This window comes from Macaca nemestrina, chromosome 3 (assembly GCF_043159975.1).
Source record: "Macaca nemestrina isolate mMacNem1 chromosome 3, mMacNem.hap1, whole genome shotgun sequence".
In the NCBI taxonomy this organism is placed as follows: Eukaryota; Metazoa; Chordata; class Mammalia; order Primates; family Cercopithecidae; genus Macaca; species Macaca nemestrina.
In genome coordinates, this window is record NC_092127.1 from 140,738,461 (window position 1) to 140,760,609 (window position 22,149).

Below are 22,149 nucleotides of genomic sequence, written 5' to 3' on the forward strand. Positions count from 1 at the left end.
CATGAGATAATATTTTATTAGACCATTAGATACCTCATATTCAAACTTAAAACAAGAATTAGTTATTGTTATGAACTTACAATAGTTCTTTGGCATTCTTAGTAAGTTACTCAGAGAAAATCAGGTATTAATTTTAATCCAATCATTTAAAATTCTAGAAAGCACTGAAATGCCCCAAAGTATGCTTAAACTTGCATAGAGGAAACTAGACATGGAAAATATATCTATTTGACAGAAATGACATGTAATTTCTTTATAAATCTGCCCTAAAGGCCATATATTTCATTAAATTAAAGGCCATAAATTTAATAAAATCATATATTCTATTTGATTTTTGTCCCACTGATGAACTGGATTACCAAAGAAAAAACACTTCACAAAGTGTGTTTCTTGAGTGTATTTCCTAAGAAATTAACCAGTATTATTGGAGGAGAAGAAGATTTCTGTAGTTATATATGATTTTTAAAATGCCTGGTTAAAGAGGTGTCTTTGCTACAGGGACTTCTCAGAACTGTAGCTATGTGAATATGTTAGTGTGTGTTGTAACCTCTAGTGGGCAATATTCTTCCCAGTCACAGAAAGATTTCTTCTTAGGAATATCTTGTGAGACTAGTGTTCTGGAAAACACAATATGGAAAACACTACCTTAGAGTAAGTGTCGGTATTTGCTTAATAGCTATGAAGTCTATATGTTTATTATGGTTGTTCTTCAGTCCTCTTGCCACTACAGCCTACTCTCTCTGGGTACTCTCAATTGTACTCAAGGCTTTAAATGCCACTTGCAGTCTGATGATGTCTGTATGTGTAAATTCACCAACTCTGTCTCCTGAACTTTAGATACATATGCACACCTGCCTAACCAATTTTTCAAACTGAGTATTGAGGACTTCAAACTCAATTATCCAAAACTGAGCTCAATAGCTTCCTCTCAAACCCGCTCCCCCTGCTATTTTCTTGTTTTATTATTGGAAATCACTGATATCCACTCAATTGCCCAAGTCAGACACCTGGGAGCCATCCTTAACTCTTTTTACTCACTCTGTCTTCTCATACAACCATCAACATAAACTAACTATCCTCATTCTTTTTTTTTTTTCTCTTAAAAGACATTTATTCAGTGTCACAATCAGACTATTACATTTAGCAATCAACAGCATGGATACAAAAAAAAATCTACATTAAAACCCTTTGTTGGAATGCCTTACACTTTCCACAGAACAGAAACTAAAATAACCCGTTATACAATTAGTCACAAATACAATCCCCGAGTTTTTTGCCCATACACATGAGTATTTGTCTAAAACATGTCTTCTTTGTAGCAGCTAGGCCCTGCCACCACTGTGCTTGGCTAAGTTCACAAATCTGTTGTAACCTGTAGCTTCCCTGTCACTTCTCTGACTCTGCTCTCCTGTTAAGCCTTGTTTCCCAATTAAAATCTTCTGCCACTGCCATAGCTACTACTGTTACTGGAACCACCATAGCCATCTTGGTTTCCTGGTTGGGCAAAGTATTGGCCTCCACCACCATAGGGGCCAGAGCTTCTGCCTCCAAAGTTTCCTCCCTTCTTGGGTCCAAAATTTGAAGACTGATTGTTGTAATTGCCAAAATAATTGTAGCTTCCACCACCTCCAAAATTGCTTCCATCATTATCAAATCCATTATAGCCATCCACACTGCCACCATATCTACCACTACCATGACTGCCACCAAAGCCACCATGACCACTGAAGTTTCTACCATGACCAAAGTTGTCATTCCCATCGAAACCACCACCATGACCACCACCAAAGTTTCCAGAACCACTTTGCCTCTTTGACTGGAGAAAGCACTAGCCATCTCTTGCTTTGACAGGGCTTTTCTAGCTTCACAGTTGTGGCCATTCACAGTGTGGTATTTCTGAATGACAGTCTTATCCACGGAGTCATGGTCATCAAAGGTTACAAAGGCAAAGCCCCTTTTCTTGCCACTGCCTTGGTCAGTCATGATTTCAATCACTTCAATTTTCCCATACTGTGCAAAAAATCTCTTATGTGATGTTCTTCACTGTCTTCTTTAATGCCACCAATAAATCTTTTTTTTAGTTAAGTGGGCACCTGGTCTTTGAGAATCTTCTCTTGAGACAGCTGTCTTTGGTTCCATGACTCTTCCATCCACCTTGTGTGGCCTTGCATCCATGGCTGCATCCACCTCCTCCACAGTGGCATATGTGACAAACCCAAAGCCCCTGAGCACTTGGTGTTTGGATCTCTCATTACTGCACAGTCCGTGAGTGTTCCCCATTGCTCAAAATGGCTCCTCAGGCTCTCATCGGCTGTTTCAAAGCTCAGTCCTCCAATGAAGAGCTTCCTCAGCTGTTCGGGTTCTTTAGGAGACTCTGACTTAGACATAACAGCAGGGTGAAGGAGACTTTAATGATGCTTCTTCGGTGGCATCTATGGGCAGAAAGGCACTATCCTCATTCTTTATAACCCTCAAGTAAGTCCACTTCACTCAAATTGCATTTAACTTAACTAAAGCCTTTATCATCTTATATATACTGCCAAAGTAACCCATCATTCAATAGAAATATGTCAGCCATGTACACAAACCGTGTATGTAATTTGAAATTTTCTAATAGCCACATTAAAAAGCAAACATAAGAGATAAAATTAGTTTAAAAAATATACTTTATTTAACCCAACATATGCAAAATATCATCATTACATGTGATCACTGTAAACTTATAGATATATAAATGAATGATATACTTTACATTGTTATGTTTACACTAAGTCTCTGACATCCAATGTGCATTTTCCACTTTAAATAATCTCAATTTGTACCAGCCACATTTGAAGAGCTCAGTAGCCACATGTGGCTGGTGGCTATGATATTGGACAGCATAGCTCTGACTGGTTTCCCTGCCTGCAAACTCTCCCCTTCTAATTCATTCTCCCCAGCTGCAGCCACTGTGGCATATTTGATTCTATCACTTCACTGTTGAAGGTCCTTGATTGATTTTGCATTGCATAAGCTTTCAAGACCCATGATAATAGCTGTACTTACCTCTTGAACCTCATCTCACTCAACTCCACTTTAAGCTCCATACATACCAATCTCTTTATGCCTTCTCTCCTCTAGGCCTTTGTACATGTTGCCTTCTGTTTAGAATTATCTTCCCCAAATATTTTGCAAAATGAAGTCCTATTTAGGTCTCAGTTCTTCCAGGAAATCCTCCCTCAATGCAAAAGTTTGAATAAGCTGCTACTCCTATGAACTCTCACCGTATCATCTGCTTACCTAATATTAGAATTTATTGCAGTGTGTCTTATTGTATCCTCTGAGATAAACTCTATTACAGTTTATCTCTCCTGCTAGACTGTGAGCTCCATGAAGGTAGGTAGCAAATTGTGGTTCATTCTTTTTCTCATAGACCATAGATAGTCCATGGCTGGTGCAGGGACTCAAGAATGTTACTAGAAGATCAAACTTCTCCCACTCAGCCATTCTTAAGTGTCAGTTTGTCACCACATGCTCACAAGAAAGGTCTACTGCAGCTCCAGGTACTAGACTCAAGTGCAAGGCAGGAAGAAGAGGAAAGGGAGCTATGACAGCCATGTCTGTCCTTTTTATGAGGAAATCAAAAGCCTCCCCAGAAACCCCCAGTACATTCCCTTTAGAGCTCATTGGCTGCTACTGTGTCATTTGGTCACATCTGGCTTCAAGGAGGCTGAACAAGGTAAATACTGACTGCACAGTAGAAAGTGGCATGGAGAAAGGAAATAGGAACACCTAGTGAGCCAGTTAAACATAAATGTTTTGCTCTAAGTACTTCTTTTGAAGTCTTTCTCTCTCCTCAACCCCTAAGATTTGGGGAGTGTTTGTGCTTTGTGTGTTTGAGATATTTAAAGTTATATGACAAGGTTGTAGGTGTATGTTTGAGATATTTGAAGTTATGTTACAAGGCTGTAGGTCTATTCTAAAGCCAGAGCTCAACACTGTAGGGGAAAAGGAAATGTATTTCCTTCCTTTTTACTAAGATTTCAAAGTGAATGAAGTGGGAACTGGAAAAATGCACTCCAAATTTTACTTAACAAAATAATACTGAAGCAAGAATTTAGTTTTCTTGGCTGGACCTCCAATCAGCATGAAGTCAGTGACTCCATGAGGTAGAGATGAACACTTGAGTCACAGTGCATTAAGTCCTGGCAATTAATGCATAAACAGAGTCACTCACTCTTTGATAAAGCACAATAAGAATCATTCCTTTGAAGGAGCAAAGTGTCAGCTTATATATGAAACTCTCCTACTAGTATAGTGACAGCTGATTCTGCTGGCTAGGTGATCCCAAATTGCTGAGCCTTATTTCTTCAACCAGAGATAGGATCAGAAATGAAGATGAATAAAAATTGATCTCAAATGTAAAATAGTTGATCCAGCCAGAGCAGACTGCTTCTCAGTGGCAGGAGTGCTGTTCTGGCCATGGTTCTGCTTTATAAGGCAGCCTCTCTGGCAGCAAGCATCAAGTAATAGTATGATGCAAAAGCATCTATTGATCCTGCCAGCATCTATTGAACTAACATGATTCATTCTTCAACACTCACTTCCTGATAAATAGAAACAAAGTCAGAATGATCGAGTGCCTTGAAAGGGTCAGTGTTTCTGGCTCTGAAAATACACTCTGCTTTGCTTCCCCATTTATTTCTCATCAGTGGATTTGCTTCAGATGTTATCTAGCAGCAGGGAGACCATTACTGCGTGGACATGTCCTGTTACAGTGACATTCATTCAATTTCCTAAAGTGAAGCATGGGCCTTGGACTGTCTGGATGCCTCTAAAAATATAAGACAAGCAGCTTATGTTTAAATGGTGATTAGACACTTAAAAATTTGGAAAGCTTGAGCTTATGCATGTTTAACGACAGTGTTAGCTAATTTTTCATTCTTTGAATTAAAAGACTTGGAAGTATCAAAGACCATTAAAATTCCTGGAAATTTTCCAAACATTATTTATACTAGTATATGTTCTTCAATATTGTTTCCTTCCAAACTCTCACCAGAACTGCTATGGAGTTGCAAAACTGATGCTGGACCTCAACTTTCTGCCTCTCTACAGGCCCAGGAGAGAGTACTAGTAAGTAGCAAATGGGGAAAGCCCATCCAGTAGGAGGGGAAAAAAAAAGAGGAGAAAAAGAAAAGTGTCTAAATAATCCCCAAACTCTGTAGTCTATCACTGAATTATCTAGGGTCAACTATTTCCCTTAATTAGCATTTGCAATTGTAAACAGATCTGCTCATCTGAATCTTTCTTTCTTCAGCCAGCATCATGTATGACATGGCATTCTCCAATTATGCAAATAAAGGCGTTGATTTTTAATTGATATGGAAATTGTTTATAATGAGCTTTTATGAAGAGCAATTATTGCATTGGAAAAAGATCTAAAGAGTAGTTATTCATCTTTACAAATGTTGATTTGGGTGTAAACGCATCTGATCTCTAGGATTCAATAGTGGAGAATGAATTTACGTGTTAGATCCACATTTATGTCATTTTTCCAGATATCAGATTCCTGGTGCATTTGTAGTTTTTGCCTAAACAAATGTTAACTTTAGGCTTGGTTTAGCTTACTTCCTTCTCAATATATTGCAGCTTTTTTTCTTCCCTAAGTGTACTCGAACACATTATCAGAATTTTTGCTTCCATGAGTACACTTCGCCTTCCTCAACGTCAGAGATCCTGTTTGCATGATCTTTATAAGTCTGTAACACAGCACAGTACCTGGTTCATAGGAGGCATTCAAATAAAAATTGAAGGAAATGAATTAAGCCTAAATAAATGATTTGAGACAAATAAAATAATCTGTTTGTCTGCCTTGCCTTATCTGCAAAAGAGGAAAGTATTTTGATTTATATCACAGGTATATTTTGAGAATCAATATACAGTTGTAGGAGAGTAATCATTCAGAGGATGATTGTTGCGCAAAAATCATGAAAAAAAATCACCCTGCGGTTCTCTGCTGTTATGTGTCTACATAAAATCCTACTCTCCTTGATTTGCTGATATTGCAAGTACCTAAGCAATTTGTTGTTCCCACCCATTCCCAATCTAAATAGTATTAATGGTTTGCAGGTCTCTCATTTCCATTGAATAGCTGCTCTTCCGATTTAGTATAATCTCAAAATTTAGTTAGCAATCAGAGCAAAGGTCAATTGGTGGCTCACTGCATGCACTGAGAGAAAGAGTGAAGATGATTACATTTTTGCCTGATGCCCATTGCTCATCTGAAAGAACTCAAGTTCTTAAGAACTGAAGCCAGCAGTGGTGTGAAGCCAGATGTCTTTACCCATCTGCTATTCCTGATAGCTGAAGCTACTTCATCAACATTGATTAAAATGCTCCGGCAGGTGCAGCTCTTTAGAAATTAGTTTAAATTATTAAACCCCTTGCTTACGCAGAGGCTTCTAGAATCCATCCCAACTTTACATCTTGTCCATGGTCAGGGATCATGAGGGGACTGGACCACGTTGTGACTCTTCTCACTGCCGTCAGGATTTGAAGTTTTATTTAGAGAGTCTTAGGCTGCCTTTAATGTTTTTACCCTCTGACCCAATAATTCTTTCTTTCTTTTTTTTTTTTTTTTGAGACAGAGTCTTGCTCTGTTGCTAGGCTGGAGTGCAGTGGCATGATCTCAGCTCACTGCAACCTCCACCTCCCAGGTTCAAGCGATTCTCCTGCCTCAGCCTCCTGAGTGGCTGGAACTACAAGTGCCTGCCACTGCACCTGGCTAATTTTTGTATTTTTAGTAGAGATGGGGTTTCACCATATTGGTCAGGCTGGTCTTGAACTCTTGACCTGAAGTGATCCACCCGCCTCGGTCTCCCAAAGTGTTGGGATTACAGGTATAAGCCACTGCACCTGGCCTGACCTGATAATTCCACTTCTGAGAATTTAATTGAATAAAATTGTCAGAGAGCTATTCAGATATTCATATATATAACATTTGCACTATCATGGTTATAATATCAAAAACCTGGAAACAGTCCAATTACTTAAGTAGGAGGTTACATAATGATATAGCCACACTGTACTATGCAGCTACTAAAAATCACTTAGCAAGATTGGAAAATGCTCATTATATACTATAAGGTGAAAGAGTAGAATGCAAATATAGGTATATAGTGTAATTTTGTAAAACAAACTATACGTATATATGCATATAATTTTAGAAAATATATTTGTATTAGTATGATTATAGATATTTGCAAATATTTTTCCTATGTAAGTCAATCTGTATTGTCCAGGTTTTCTATCATTTTATCAAAAACAGTTAATTTTCAATAATAAATTAGTTCAGCCTTTTTTTAAAATAAGTGATCATGAAAAGGCAGTGGTTCACATACAGAAAAGTGCGGGAACATCCTTATGAAGCAACACATTTAAAGGTGAGAAGCAGAGACACCAAGACCAGCAGGGGTCAAGGTGCCAGTGTGGGAGAGGGAGCACTTACAATTTGGGTCATCCTGACCTGGGGATCTCTAAGAAAAATGAAAATTCCATGCGAAGTTCAATAAATACAGAGCTCAATACTGATTTCAGATGATAAAGTATTAATACATTGTTGATGATAAGGAATCAGCTACATTGGCTCTGTTCAGTGCAGCAGCATGGCCAGGAAGAGTGATGCTTGGGTCAGGAGGTAGAGCTGCCTCCCTGACTAAGGTCGAGTCTAGAAGCAGAGATGGAAGAGCAGAGCCTGTCCTAGGTTGTGAGGGAGAGGAAGCGAGCCCAGCAGGCAGAGCAAGCATAAAGTTTATTGCCAGGAACACAGCAATGGAAAATGCAAGGGTGAGTAATATTCAGAGATCCAAATCCAGCAGCCAGAGGGAGACTTTAAAAGTTAAGTCTAATTTGTCATTCCTCTGCTCAAAATCCTCCAGTAGCAATTCATTTCACCCAGAGTAAAAGCCATAGTCATAAAATCTAAATTTAAAAAATGTGCCGTTGGAAATCAGCTTGAGGCATCGTGTTGTTCTTGGACTGCAGAAGGATGGCAGAATCTCCCCAGTAGCTGTCAGCCACACTGGCCTTTGCTTTTTTTTTTTTTTTTTCCAGTTCCCTAGGACCTCTAAAGAGCCGTAACAACTAAACCTGCAAGCTTGGAACCTACAGCAGATTTCATCTGCAAGGGGTCCCAGGAGAGGAAGCCTTGATACACAGATGCAAGCTGGAATCTAGGTCTGAGGGACTGTGGGGAGTGCAGTGAAACTGACGATTTGGGTCTGGAACATAAAGTGTCATTGTGCTCTTGGGGAACTGCAGTTGTGCAGGGATCAAATCCTCTGCTTCAAACCAACCAACCAACCACCAATGTGCTCAACTGCTTCAAGCAGGTTTAAGTAATAAGAGTATATATGAGGCTCACCTGCCTGCATTTATTTGTAACCCCAAGATCTAAAATGATGCCACAGTCATCATAGAAAAGTAGTGTGGGGAGAGAGAGGAGTGTGGAAGAGAAGAAAGGGGAAGGTAGTCCCTGAAAAGCCTGGGGAACTGGTCAAGATGGTGTATGGCTGTACTGTGACCCATACCATCAAAGCAGAATCAAAAGTGCCGCTGTGAGTTTCCAGAAAAGGAGCAAAACCCGTAGGACGCACACATTCCAACTGTGCACTGTGGAGCCTTTGGTCTAAATCTAACCCAGCTTTCCTGAGGTCAAAGGCTGAGTCAGTGAGAGAGCTGAGAACAGAAGCCCTGAGCACCTGAGGCCCGCCTGTGACCTAGCTGTTAAACCATACAGAGCAAGGTGTGTGCACACAAAACATTGTTTATTATTAGTCATGGGAAGAGGGGCTTACCAAGTTTAGAAACTTCTTTGAAACTAGAGGTTCAGTCTTTGCAACCTGCACACTGACAATTACATAAAACATATATTTCCTTTTCTTCCTAGTGAAAGGGACTTTTTCAAATAATAAATTAGAGGATTCAAAGATGTTTTCCTAGACATGAATGGTTGTTTAAAAGCAGCACTTTTTTTCTTATTTAAATGTAAATGAATCTGAATGGGCTGGATTTAAACTGTCACATGCATTTCTAAGTCACATTCTCCTCTGTCTGCGCCAACACAGAGAAACACAGCAGTGAAAGTCTGTGCTCAAACCTCATCGTAAACACAAGCCAAGGAGCTCCACACAAGCAACAACTTCTTGATTCCACCTGCCTGTTTTTGCTAGACCTTGACTTTGAGAAGAAAAAAAGGCTTGCAGTGTAGTTTCGGGGCTGCTCCAAGCCATGCGGGTTTCCCAGGTAGGCTAATTATTTTGTGTACCCACAAACTGTTACTAAATAAATACTTTTTAGGCTAAGTGTGACAAGGAGTAAGAGGACTTTTGTGACAGCAGTTGGCATCTCCTATCCTATGCTATCTAAAATGGGAGCCATTAGACACAATTGGATCTTTAAATTTAACTGTAAATTAATTAAAACAAAATTCAATTTAAAAATTGGTTATTTACCAGCTATTCATACCAGCTACATTTCAAGTGCTAAATAGCCACCTGTGGAGAGTGGCTATTTTATTAGACAGCACTGATATGCAGAAAGCTCTACTGGACAGTACTGCTATGTCCCAAGTAATTCAGATTCCAAATATATGTGCCCCTTATTGTGCTCGTCTACTGACAAGGCAGTTTAATGGCAATCTGTCATATTCTACTATTCAATCATTCAGCATGTATTGATTGAACACCTACTATACTTCCTGGCTTCGTTTGCCTATGGGCCAAGTAGGTACCTGTGGCTTCAGATTTCAAAGAAGGCCCCAGGGCAGAAAATGAAAAGACTCGTGGTAATGTTTGATGTGAGACTGTCTGTATAGAAAAAACTCACTGTTTTTCTCTTTATTTGCACCCTCAGTACTTTACTTCTGATACTGTGTGTGTGTGTGTGTGTGTGTGTGTGCGTGCCTGTGTGCCTGTGTGTAAAGTTTCCCACACCAAGTAATTCTGCAATTCTCTGCAGACAGCAACCAGGTATCCTAGAATTCAATTCAATTCGTACACTCATCAGAGTTAACATCAACTCCTACAATTCGGACACTAATCAGAGTTAGTATCAGATTCCACAGGTCAAGGATTTAATCCCACAAAACTGCTCCCAGTTCAGATGCCAATCCCAAGTCCAGGTTGTCACTCATGGTTTGGACCAGCCAACTATAAATCAGGCTCTCCACAACCCCCTCCCTAGGTGAATCATTTGCTAGACTAGCGCACACAACGCAGGAAAAAAGTTTACTTACTAGATTACTGGTTGATTATAAAAGACACAACTCAGGGACAGTCAGATGGAAGAGATGCATAGGGCAATGGATGGAGAAGGGGTACGGAGCTTCTATGCCCACTGCAGTCACACCACCCTCCCAGGACCTCCAGATGGTCACCTACCCTGAAGCTCCCCAAATCCTGTAGTTTAGAGATTTTAATGCCGGCTTTATTATGTAGGGATGATTGATTATTAACTCAGTTTCTAGCCCCTGTTTCCTGCCCAGAGGATGGGGGCTGGGGCTGAAAGATTCAAGCTTCTAATTCTGGTTTGGTCTTTCTGATGACCAGCCTCTACCCAGGAGCCCACCAATGTTTTCCTCATTAGAACAAAACACAAAAATTTCAAAGTATTTAGAGCTCTGTGTTAGAAAGAAAGGTCAAGGACCAAATAATAGAGAAAAGATATTCACTTAACAAAACTGTTGTTCAGGAAATTATTTTCAAGAGCTCTGTGACAGGAGCTGGAGACAGAGATCAAATGTGTGTTTTTTATTATGTCATACTGTCCACTGTCACGGGAGATCAGAAATGGGCTTAGGGTAAATGACCCAGGGCACCAAAATTGTGCACTTTGTAACTGTAACTATTTTTGCCTTCATTTAAAAAATCACTGTTATTACAATTTAAAGTATTTTTAGTATCCAGTAGTAATACCATCTAAGCATTTGTTTGAAGGTGGTCCAAATGATGCTGCTGAGAAAATGGTCCTGAAAATCAGTACCTTTGGAATAGAAGCTAGACATGCTAAAATAAGACCAAACACCCTGACACACTGGGCTGTACATTTTGAAGAAAGCAAGCTATGAAATATTAGAAATAATCTTCAAAAAAATAAAACAACTATTAAAGTGAAAATCGGCAAAAATCGTAGTAGATGCATGTGCTATGAGAATCCATCCCTCCCTAGTTTCCATTTATGCCTAAGGGAAAATTAGGCTGGAATTATGCAACGCTTAGGGAACACAACCCTCACATGAGCTATCCCTGAATAACTTTCTTCATCAAGGTACTTTTCCAGTGAAAACACTGTATAGATTGGCAGCCAAGGAAAGTGCTCAGCGAATTCATCCTGTTGTTTAGCTTCAGTCTGGTACATAAGAGTACAAAACATTGTGGTTGCACACACAACATCCGTTTCACCCTCTTACTTTGGGTAGAAACCATGTGACTGTTCTCTCCTAACTCTAGAGGTGGATTCTCACTAGTCTAGGCCTGGTGGTTGTTGGTTTAGATGGACTCATTTCCCAGGTCTAAAATTACTGTGACTTCCTTAGCCATACTAATTTTTTTCAGAGGTGAGAAAGTTCAGTCAGTGGGAAGCTTAAGAATTTGGTTTTATGGTTGGAAGGAAAGGAACCTCTTCTTGCCCCCAGTGAAAATGAGAAAGCATTTAGCCCTAGGAGCTGTGGGTAGCCACCTTGCTATGGAAAGCCAGCCTAAATAAAAAGCCAGTGCAAGAAGGAGAGCACAACCAAGGGAACTGAACCTTTAAAAAAAAGGAGCAATGACCCTGATGATAATATTATAAACCTTTGGCCCAAAGTAACCCTTAAGTTTGCTCTTTAGTCTTTCTAGTTATGTGATTCAATAAACTCCCTTATTTTCTGAACCAGTTTTTTTTTTTTTTTTTTTTTTTTTTCCCCCGAGCTGGAGCTTTGCTTTTGTTGTCCAGGCCGGAGTGCAGTGGTGCAATCTCAGCTCACTGGAACCTCTGCCTCCCGGATTCAAGCAATTCTCCTGCCACAGCCTCCTGAGTAGCTGGGATTACAGGCGCCCACCACCACGCCAGGCTAATTTTTGTTGTTGTTGCTGTTGTTGTTTTTAGCAGAAACGGGATTTCACTATGTTGGCCAGGCTGGTCTTGAATTCCTGACCTCAAGTGATCCACCCGCCTCGGCCTCCCAAAGTGCTGGGATTATAGGCATGAGCCACCGGCCCAGCCCTCTGAGCCAGTTTTAGTTGCGTTTGTGCTGCAGAAAGCTTCCTAACTGATAACAGACACTTAGAAATAAATATTCCTTTCCCTTCCCGTCCATCAGTAGTGTCATTAAAACGATCGAGACTTAAAACAGAAAGTCGAATATGAAGACAATAGAAGACTATGTTTTTTTCATGACCTAAATCAAATGCCATTTTTTTCCACTCAAACTTTTTTTTAGCATAACCTTATTATTTTATTATTAGTCCCTAATCTCTGGCAATTCCCTTCTAAATTGACTTACATTGCTTATAAAGTGAAACGTCATCTACTACTCAGTTTAATTACTAAATTCTGATTGCTCACATAAATAAACAGCTCTCTGCATGTGACAGTCTGGACATTGCTGACCTCAGATTGGTCAAATTCACTTGTGGTCCCAATGGTGGTCAATGATGTGTCTGTGAAGGAGTTCCGATTGTAATAATGCTCTGGTGCAACAAAGTAATGCTTCATAGTTTCATATTTTACAAAGTACGTTATTACTTCCATTTGTCCTAGATATATATCTAACAATGTCTACTTCAACAGATTCTGCAAGTTATCTCCCAATAGAAATGGCTGAAAATATGAAAACATTACACAAAGGCATTTGTGTAAATGAAATGTATATCAGTTTGCACTCTTTCTATTGCTAGTGATGGAAGACCCAACTTAAACTGGTTTCATTAAAGAAGGGGAATTCATTGACCCATGAACTGAAAAATCCAGGGACTTCATTTAGGGCAGGATTTGAGGCTCAAACAATGCTATCAGAACTCACCTTCTGTTTGTCTTCATTTTTGAGCTCTGTTCTAATGCATTGACTCCATTCATAGCTCCAGGTTACCCCATGTCTCTAAGTCCAACAGAAAGGTTGGTACTCTTCCTTGAAAAACCCAAAGAGAGGTCCTAGATCTTAGGATTATTGGTACTGATTGGCCTAATTATTGTGATCAAGGGATGGAACACATAGATTGGCTTAGACTAGGTCCTATCCTCAACCCCGGTATTCAGCAGCAGACATAGTTCACTGGGACCACAGCCAAACCTACTGAAGGTAAGAGAAATCCTAAATATGTATATATTGTACAGCTGACCCTTGAATAATGAAGGGTTAGGGAAGCTGACCCCATGCACAGTGAAAAATCCACATATAATTTTTGACTCCCCCAAAACCTAACTACTAATAGCCTGCTATTGACCTGAAGCCTTACCGATAACATAAAATCATTTAGAACACATTTTGTATGTTGTAGGCATCGTATACTGTATTTTAACAATAAAGCAAGCTAGAGAAAAGAAAATCATAAGGAAGAGAAAATATATTTACTGTTAGTTTAGTGAAAGTGGATCATTATAAAGGTCTTCTTCCTCATCGTCTTCATGTTGAGTAGGCTGAGAAGAAGAAGGAAGAGGAGGTGTTGGTCTTGCTCTCTCAGGGGTAGCAGCAGAGGCAGGAGAAAATTTGCCTTTAAGTAGACGCACACAGTTCAAACCTGTGTTGTTCAAGGGTCAAATGTACATTCTTATCTAAAAAAATGGGGGTGTGGGTGGTGGGAGGTGAAATGGCAATGAACCATCAGAAAGTGAGGCCATATACCATTCTTGCCTTTGGTCCCAGGAATCTGTGGTGGTCTGGCTGAGGCCTTTCCCATTTACTCTTACTTTTCATGTTCAGGTTCCTATGCAATCACCAAGTCTGACTTTTAGTGGGCTTCTTTGCCTTTCTTTCTCATCCTATTCAGGTCCCATCTAAGCATTAATTTATGTGTGAGCTCAATTCTTGTCTTGCCAGTCACAGTTAATGTACAAGGCATTGTTAAAACTACATGAGCAGCGGCTCATGTCTATAATCCCAGCACTTTGGGAGGCTGAGGCGGGTGGATCACTTGAGGTCAGGAGTTCGAGACCACCCTGGCCAATGTGGTGAAACCCCATCTCTATTAAAAATAACGAAGTTAACTGGGCACGGGAGGCTGAGGCAGGAGAATTGCTTGAACCTGGGAGGTGGAGGTTGCAGTGAGCCGAGATCTCACTTCTGTACTCCAGCCTGGGCAACAGAATGAGACTCTGTCTCAAAACACAAAGAACAACAACAACAACAACAAACCCACTGACTGGGCCAGGTGCAGTGGCTAATGCCTGCAATCCCAGCACTTTGGGAGACTGAGACAGGAAGATTGCTTGAGCCCAGGAGTTCAAGACCATCCTGGGCAACACAGTAAGACCCCATCTCTACAAAAAAATTAAAATATTGCCAGGCGGTGTGGCTCATGCCTCTAATCCCAGCACTTTGGGAGGCTGACGTAGGCAGATCACTTGAGGTCAGGAGTTTGAGACCAGCCTGGCCAACTTAGAGAAATCCCGTCTCTCCTAAAACCCTATTTCCCATTTTTTCCCTCCTAATTCATTCTCATTTGCTTCACAATATGATCTATGAACACAAACAATGGCTAGGAAAAGAAGGAATATTCTGGGTGATAGGTTCCAAAGTAGCTGGTTAACTAATTTTGATGGATAGAAAATAATGAACTTAGGTGACGAATTTTGATAAATAGAAAATAAGTAATCTAGAAGAGCAGGGAGAACATATTGCTGACATCCAATATGAAGCACAGACTTTGCTTTTTTTCTAGAAATAGTTGAATTGGTTCTGATCTATTTGGAGGTATTTGGGTACTTCTAGATGCTCTGTCTTGGGACCAGTGTCCTGAAGAGGGATAGGTTTCATTTTTAAAGAGGGTAGTGGAAATACAAGGACATTTTTGGAAAGCCAAAACTGTCCACTAAAAAATTTGCTGAGTTTCTAATTTGTCTGTTAATCAAACACTCTAAAAATAAGGGTTGCTTCAAATAAAAGACCAAAATAAATAACTCATGGAAAAGTCCCGTATCCGTTCCCGTCCAGCAGTCCAATTATATCATGTAATCACTTATTCCCCTTTCAAGCTAACATGATTGCACTTGGTCTTTTCACTTAATATATATGGACTTCCCTTTTTAAGTTATTTGAAGAACTATACATCTCTTGCTTTGCCTATTAAGAAAGCACATTTTAATTTTTTTTTTTTCTCTTGCCAAGGGAAATGCTACATAGGGTGAATTCAAGGAGTCCCAAAGAAGAATCTGAAATCATGTGAGGCAACTGGGAGGTGCTGAGAAAAAGTATTAAGCATGGATTTAAAAAGCTGGAGTTGAAATATAGTACAGCCATTACTGTTTTACCTTGTCCAGTTTACCTAACCTCTGTGAGCATCATTTTCTGAAGAAAACAGAGAACAAGAGGATCCAAAGCAACATAGTAATGAGACCTTATGTAAAGCTGGAAGGAGTCTTAGATGGACATCAAGTCTACTCTCTAATACTTAAAGCATTGGGGGTAGATGGATGTTCATTTAAAATTATAACAGGAATACCTTTGATTTATGTGAATTTTACTCTTAAAGATTTTTTTCTAAAAAAGAAATAATTTATTCTAAGAGATTCGATATGACTAAAATAAACGACATGTCTTTATATCTGCCAGTGTTTTATTATCATAATGTTACAATGGTAAGCATTAAGTTCTGAGAATTGGACGTAAGCCACGTACTGCTAAGATCATTGGTTCTCACAGGTACAAATCTAAGTCTATTTTGGATCATACCCAGGAATTGATGAACCTTCCACCCAGCCTTAACATGAAGATAGAGAAAGGAATGAGACGGGCTTGGGAGGAGAAAGCATTCAAAGTGCTAAATTGAGATGTTTTGCATTCCAGGTCCCAAGCTCAACATTTTAAAATTAGCCTCTCTATTTTAAAGAAGAGCAGGGTTTTTCTGACTCCATTCTATGACTCTTGCTCTCTCCTATTTCTTCAAATTTCATATCATTCATTGGGGTTTACATGAAAAAAGAGAAAATTTGATAAATATTAATTCCTCCAAAAATAATATTTTTTTTACCCACCCGAATTTAAGCCAAGCCAATCTAAACTTCAAACCTGAACCAAACGAAAAGGAGAAAAACAAAAGAAAACCTCAAAAACATTTCTTTCAAGCTAGCTTTCCTTTCATTAGAAAAGTAAGTTCTCCAATTCCATGATACTGTTCCAGGTACCCATTACAACTGCTGCCTTTGTTACCTCAGGAGTTTGCGTCAACATTGCTTTAGGGCATATGTGGTCATTTTTCACTCCGTTGTTGTTTACCTGGTATATGGGAGTTGTAATGTTTATCTCACTCCTTGAATGATTTCTGAAGACACAGGGTCTTGCCATGTTGCCCAGACTGGCTTTGAACTCCTGGGATCAACTGATCCTCCTGCGTCAGCCTCTGAAGTAGTTGGGACTACAGGCCCATGCCACCATGCCAGGCTCGACATGTAAATTTGAAGTGAATGAATAAACATGCAGCTAGTTGAAAACAAGGCAGATCAGTAACAGAAAAAGCTACAATGTGTTTTTGAAACCATAAAGTGGATGGTTTCTTGGGAAAAATTGTGACTTTGTATATCCATTGTTGAAATCAGAATAAACTATATTTCACTTGCATATTCTTAAATGAATTATTAAATTTTTCAGAAGTCCGTGTTATATAGAAATACCATTTTGCAATGTTAATCTGTTTGGATCTTTGGAGAAAGTGGTTTCATTATAGGTGCATAATGCACTCTAAATATTTTAAACAAATTGTTCGCTCTTCCATTTAAGGTATAACGGTTTCTTATATAAAATGGCTGGATGTGTATAAAGGAATTGTGTTGTCTGGTGCCTTTAACCCAACTTCAGTAATTACTATAATCTCATGTTTATAATAGTTTTGTTAGGTGAGAGGACCAAATGAAAGTATTTTATGTTTTCTCGTCACTTTAGATTTCATCATTGTGTAAATTATTGGGTTTTTAGCATTTCCTGATATGAATATTTAATCATTTTTAAGTATACATAATTTCTTCTGTACCATTTAAATAAAATATTATTATAACTTAAAAAAAAGTAAGTTCTGATTTTGTTGGAAACCTTTGCATGCCACCTATCAATATAATCCTAGCTTCTCCTAATGATCCAAATTAAAACAATAATTTCTAAGCCTTTTGGAGTTGTAACAAGTAAACATGATTAATTCTGCAGTCCTTCCTTTCTCCTTGTTTCCTTCCTTAATCATATCTGTTTTTCATCACACCTCACATACATAATATTGTATGACTTATTTTATTTTTAAAGTTAAATGTATGTTATAACAGCTTTATTGAGATGTAATTCACATGTCATGCAATTCACTCTTTTAAAGTACACAATTCAGTGGTTTTTGATAGAGTCACAGTTGTTCAGTCATCACTGCTATCTCATTCCAGAACATTTATATCACCCTAAAAAGAACTTTGTATCCATTAGCAGTCACTCACCATTTCCTCTTTTTTCCAGCCCCTGACAACCACTAATCTACTTTCTGTCTCTATGGATTTGCCTATCATGAACATTTCACAGAAAAGAAATCATACTATCTGTGACCTTTTGTGTCTGGCTTCTTTGATTCAGTAGAAAGTTTTTAAGCTCCATCACATTGCAACATGCATCAGTACTTTGTTTCTTTTTATTGCCTAATAATATTCCATCGTGTGTGTTTACTACATTTATTTGTTAGTTCATCAGTTGATGGAACTTAGGTCATATCCAGTCCTAGGCTATTACAAATAATGTTGCTATGATTATTTGTGTATCAGTTCTTGTGTGAGCCTGTGTTTTCATTTCTCTTTGGTATATTCCAGGAGTGGAGTTACTAGGTTACATGATAACTCTGTTTAACTTTTCGAGAAATTGCCATCCTGTTTTCCAAAGTAGCTACTCCATCTTTTTTTTTTTTTTTTTTTTTTTTTGAGACGGAGTCTAGCTCTGTTGCCCAGGCTGGAGTGCAGTGGCCGGATCTCAGCTCACTGCAAGCCCCGCCTCCCGGGTTCACGCCATTCTCCTGCCTCAGCCTCCCGAGTAGCTGGGAGTACAGGCGCCCGCCACCTCGCCCGGCCAATTTTTTTTGTATTTTAGTAGAGACGGGGTTTCACCGTGTTAGCCAGGATGGTCTCGATCTCCTGAACTCGTGATCCGCCCGTCTCGGCCTCCCAAAGTGCTGGGATCACAGGCTTGAACCACCGCGCCCGGCCCCATATTATTATCATCATCACCACAAGCCTCAGGAATAACAAATTTCCCAATCATAGAAGAGTAGAAATAGAAAGTGACCTCTGTATAGAAACCATCTAAAGTGCTATAACTGCACTTTGGAAAAAACACAGAAGCCTAAGAAGTTTATTGATTGAGACTCAGCAGATATTAAAACTGATAATAAAACTAAAGTAATTTAGCAAGTACAGAGTACAGCAAAAAGACAAATAAAGTAATGTAACAGGAAAAGAACCATCTTATATAAAATTTTAATAAATGCTATTGGAAGACATGACAAATTAATCAAAAAGGGCAAGATTGTCCACTAAATGGTCTGGAGAGACGTGGTTATTCAGAAAATAATCACTTTCATTTTCATTTCACACTGTGTGTGGAAATTTATTCTAGATGGACTAGATGTAAACTCTTAACAAAGAGACTAAAGTGACTCTGATCTCTGAAAGAGAATGTGCTTCTTCACATGAGAGCAAAAATAAGAATTATAATTTGTCAGCATTTGACTACATAATAATGTAAAACTTCTATACATCAAAAAAAATTATGACATCAATAACTAATATCTTTTCTATATAAAGAGCTTACACAAACAGACTAATAAAACACTAATATCCCAGCAGGAAAAATGGGCAAAGAACATCACAAAGGAGGGAATTTCAGAGCCTAATAAAGATATTAAATAAACATTAGACCACATTTGTAATCAAAGAAATGCAAGTAGAATAATGAAATGTCTCTTTCCCCCTTTCAAATGAGCAGAGTTTCCATATTGGTTGGGTCCTCTGGGAAGCAGATGCCGAGGTGGAGTTAGGAATACAAAGGTTCATTTGGGAGAAATGCCTCTGACAGATAAAAGAGGGAGGAAGCAGGGTCTGACAAAGACCTAGGTATGTTATGAATATTCTATAATACTATGTGACAATCTTTCCAGGAAAATAGAGAGATAATTACTGCTAATAACACTCAAATATAAATGCCTTTAATCCTCATGACACCCTAGGGCATGCACTTTCTTGATCCCTATCTTCAAGATTAGGAAACTAAGGGACCAAGAGAATAAGGAAAATGCCCAAGGCAGAGTCGGAACTTGAATACAGGCAACCTGGCTCCCAAGTCTTTTGTCTTAAGTCTTATATTACAACTATCTATTAAGTAAAATGTGGACTTTTAAGCAGTTTTAAAAATGGTATTAAGAAAGAATGTTTACCAAAAAAAGGGAAAGAATTTTAATCATATGGGGAAATGTTTATGGTATAAAAATAATTGGAAAGAGCTGAACTCAAAATTGTCTACAAGATAGTATCCAATTATGTATAATATGCATAAAATAACAGGTGAGAAGAGAGTAAATTATTAATAGTAACTATTGAGTGAAAGTTGAAGTGCAGAGTAACCAACTCATCCTGGCTTTTTCCTGGACTTTTCTGGTTTTAGCATTCAAAGTTCCATGACCTGGAAATTCTTTCAAGTCGTGGACCAGTGGATGATTGGTCATCCCTAGTGATTTTAATTATCTTTTAACATGACTTAGATTTTCTTTCCAAATTCTCTAAAATGAGCATGTATTAATTGGGTAATCAGGGGAAAAACATGCCCAAACAACAACAAATGGTAAACTCTTGGGAGAAGTAAAGGAAACACATTGGCTATATTTTGGATGAAGAGAGATCTGGAAGAGAGGAGGGACATCCAAAGGGATTGAACAGGTAGCAGGAAATTTTAGTTCATTTTCTCATTTATTTAACTCAACGTGAGGCCCTTGGGATACAGAAATGAAGGTAATAAGTCATTTGCTGCCAGGAATTTACACTCTAGTAGGTTAAGACATTCAATAAACACATTATAATATTATGCATCATGATGAGTGCTATGCAGAAAGGAACTGGGGTGTAATAGAGAGTAATGATATGGGGATACTCCAGAGAGGACGACTAGAGAAGGCCTGTGTGGATTGGTGACATTTGATATGGAACTGAATGAGAAGTGGCATTATAAACATTATTAATGCAACTCTAAAACTACACCATGGGGAAAGAAAATTTTTAGCAATTCATTTATTCCGAGACCTGGGATTAACACACACTTCTGGAGGCAGAATTCCTTGGCACTATACATTGTACTCACATGAATTATAACTAAAAGATTACCTTTACATTATTTCAAGTATATGAGAAATTGGACAAGTTTGCAAAAATGGAAATTTTTAAGGGAAAATTCATAACATATCTAGTTAACAGAGACCTTTTCTAAATATATTCTGAAGAAGTAATAAAACACCTTCAATCCATGATTGTTCACAAAAATAAAGATCTTTAAAATCAGACTATGCCATTTTTCTGAATGATCTTTCAGTGTAATATTGCTTAGAAGCAATACAAATGTTGAATGAGTAAAAACTAGCTTAGTGGAAGCTGCGATCTCCTTGTCTTCATTTAGCAACTGCCCAACTCCTTAAAATGAAGACTGAGCATACAGTTTACTGGGGAGAAAAGCAAAAAACACCCCAGTCTTGCCAAAGTCAACAAAATTTTGTTGGAGTCACCAGACTAGCAAAAGTAATGTCTTCTTACACATTGACAGGCTGTTATGTAAAGAAGAGTGCTAACACAACAGAGTGCCAGTGAGTTCACAGGACCTTCTTGCCTTCTCAACAAGGCAGAACGACAAGAAGCAGAAGAAATTACTCAGTAAAAACAAAGAAGGGTCACACTGGAACAGGAAAGGAAATGCTGGGAACAAGAGAGTTTTTTGTTTTGCTTTTAAACTAGAAAAGCTTGATATATTCCTAAAGTCTAGCCAGGTAAAAAATTAGAAGCTGAGGGTTAGTATAGATGATTTTAGATCACAGTTCTTATAAAACCAGTCCTAAAAAGACTGTAGTATTTTTTTTTTGAATCTCACATTCCTCTCATTTCTATCTTTCTCCCTTCTGAAAATGCTCTTTAGGAAAAAATTGTTAAAAATGCTTATTAAACAATTTTTATGCTTTAAGCTGATTATGAGTTCGGACTTTAAGAAAGAAAATAAGTAGTAGAATGATTTTTTTCAATCCTCAGAAAAATTTCTATGGAAAAGATGCTTTTTTAGGGGTGGCAGTCCAGGTTGGGTATCAGTGTCTGCCAGTAGGCTTATCGTAACTGAGAACACTGAGCTGTTCTTAAAAAAAAATTCCTTAGCTAAATGAATAATTGAAAATGCTGAGCTATTAGAACTTCAAAGATTAATTTCTCCATTAATGGCACAAGGTGATAGAGAAAAACAATCAGGCTAAAGAAGCATAATCAAGCTAAGCCAACTGGGGCATTTCATCTGATATTCAAAGTCGCTGGGCCAAAACTTTGATCTCTTTCAATTTTGTTTGAGAGAGTTTTAGGTCATTTAAATCTACAGGAAACTTCTTTCTGTGGAACTCAGAACTGTATTCTGATATATATAGTTTTCTTTTAATCCCTTCGGGTAATAGGATACAAAGTGCTATTTCTGGGCACTGTGAGCTGCGGGATGGTTATTTAATGACCAGTGCCAGACAGTCCTAAAAGGCCTTGGGTATATTTTCACTGCGCTTACTTGATAGCTACAAGTCCATTCAGTTATATTAAACTTGGAGGCAGACCATCTTACTTTGCTAAAGAAAGAACAATGATGCAACAAGAAGTCAGATGGCAAAGACAAGACACGTGTTCTGAGACTAACCAAATAAGGCAGAACCGCTACAATTAGGATTTGAATAACAG

The 22,149-nt window shown here is 38.5% G+C and overlaps 1 long non-coding RNA gene and 1 pseudogene across 1 annotated transcript in view; both read right to left on the reverse strand.

Moving 5' to 3' along the window:
* The window catches only part of LOC139362406 (uncharacterized), a 46,918-nt gene that overhangs the window by 23,612 nt on the left and 1,157 nt on the right, over nt 1-22,149 (reverse strand). The window contains exon 2 of the long non-coding RNA XR_011621260.1: nt 13,589-13,653. This is a non-coding gene — a long non-coding RNA (uncharacterized lncRNA). The remainder of the gene's footprint in view (nt 1-13,588; nt 13,654-22,149) is intronic.
* LOC105477240 (heterogeneous nuclear ribonucleoprotein A1-like) lies at nt 1,246-2,387 on the reverse strand (annotated as a pseudogene).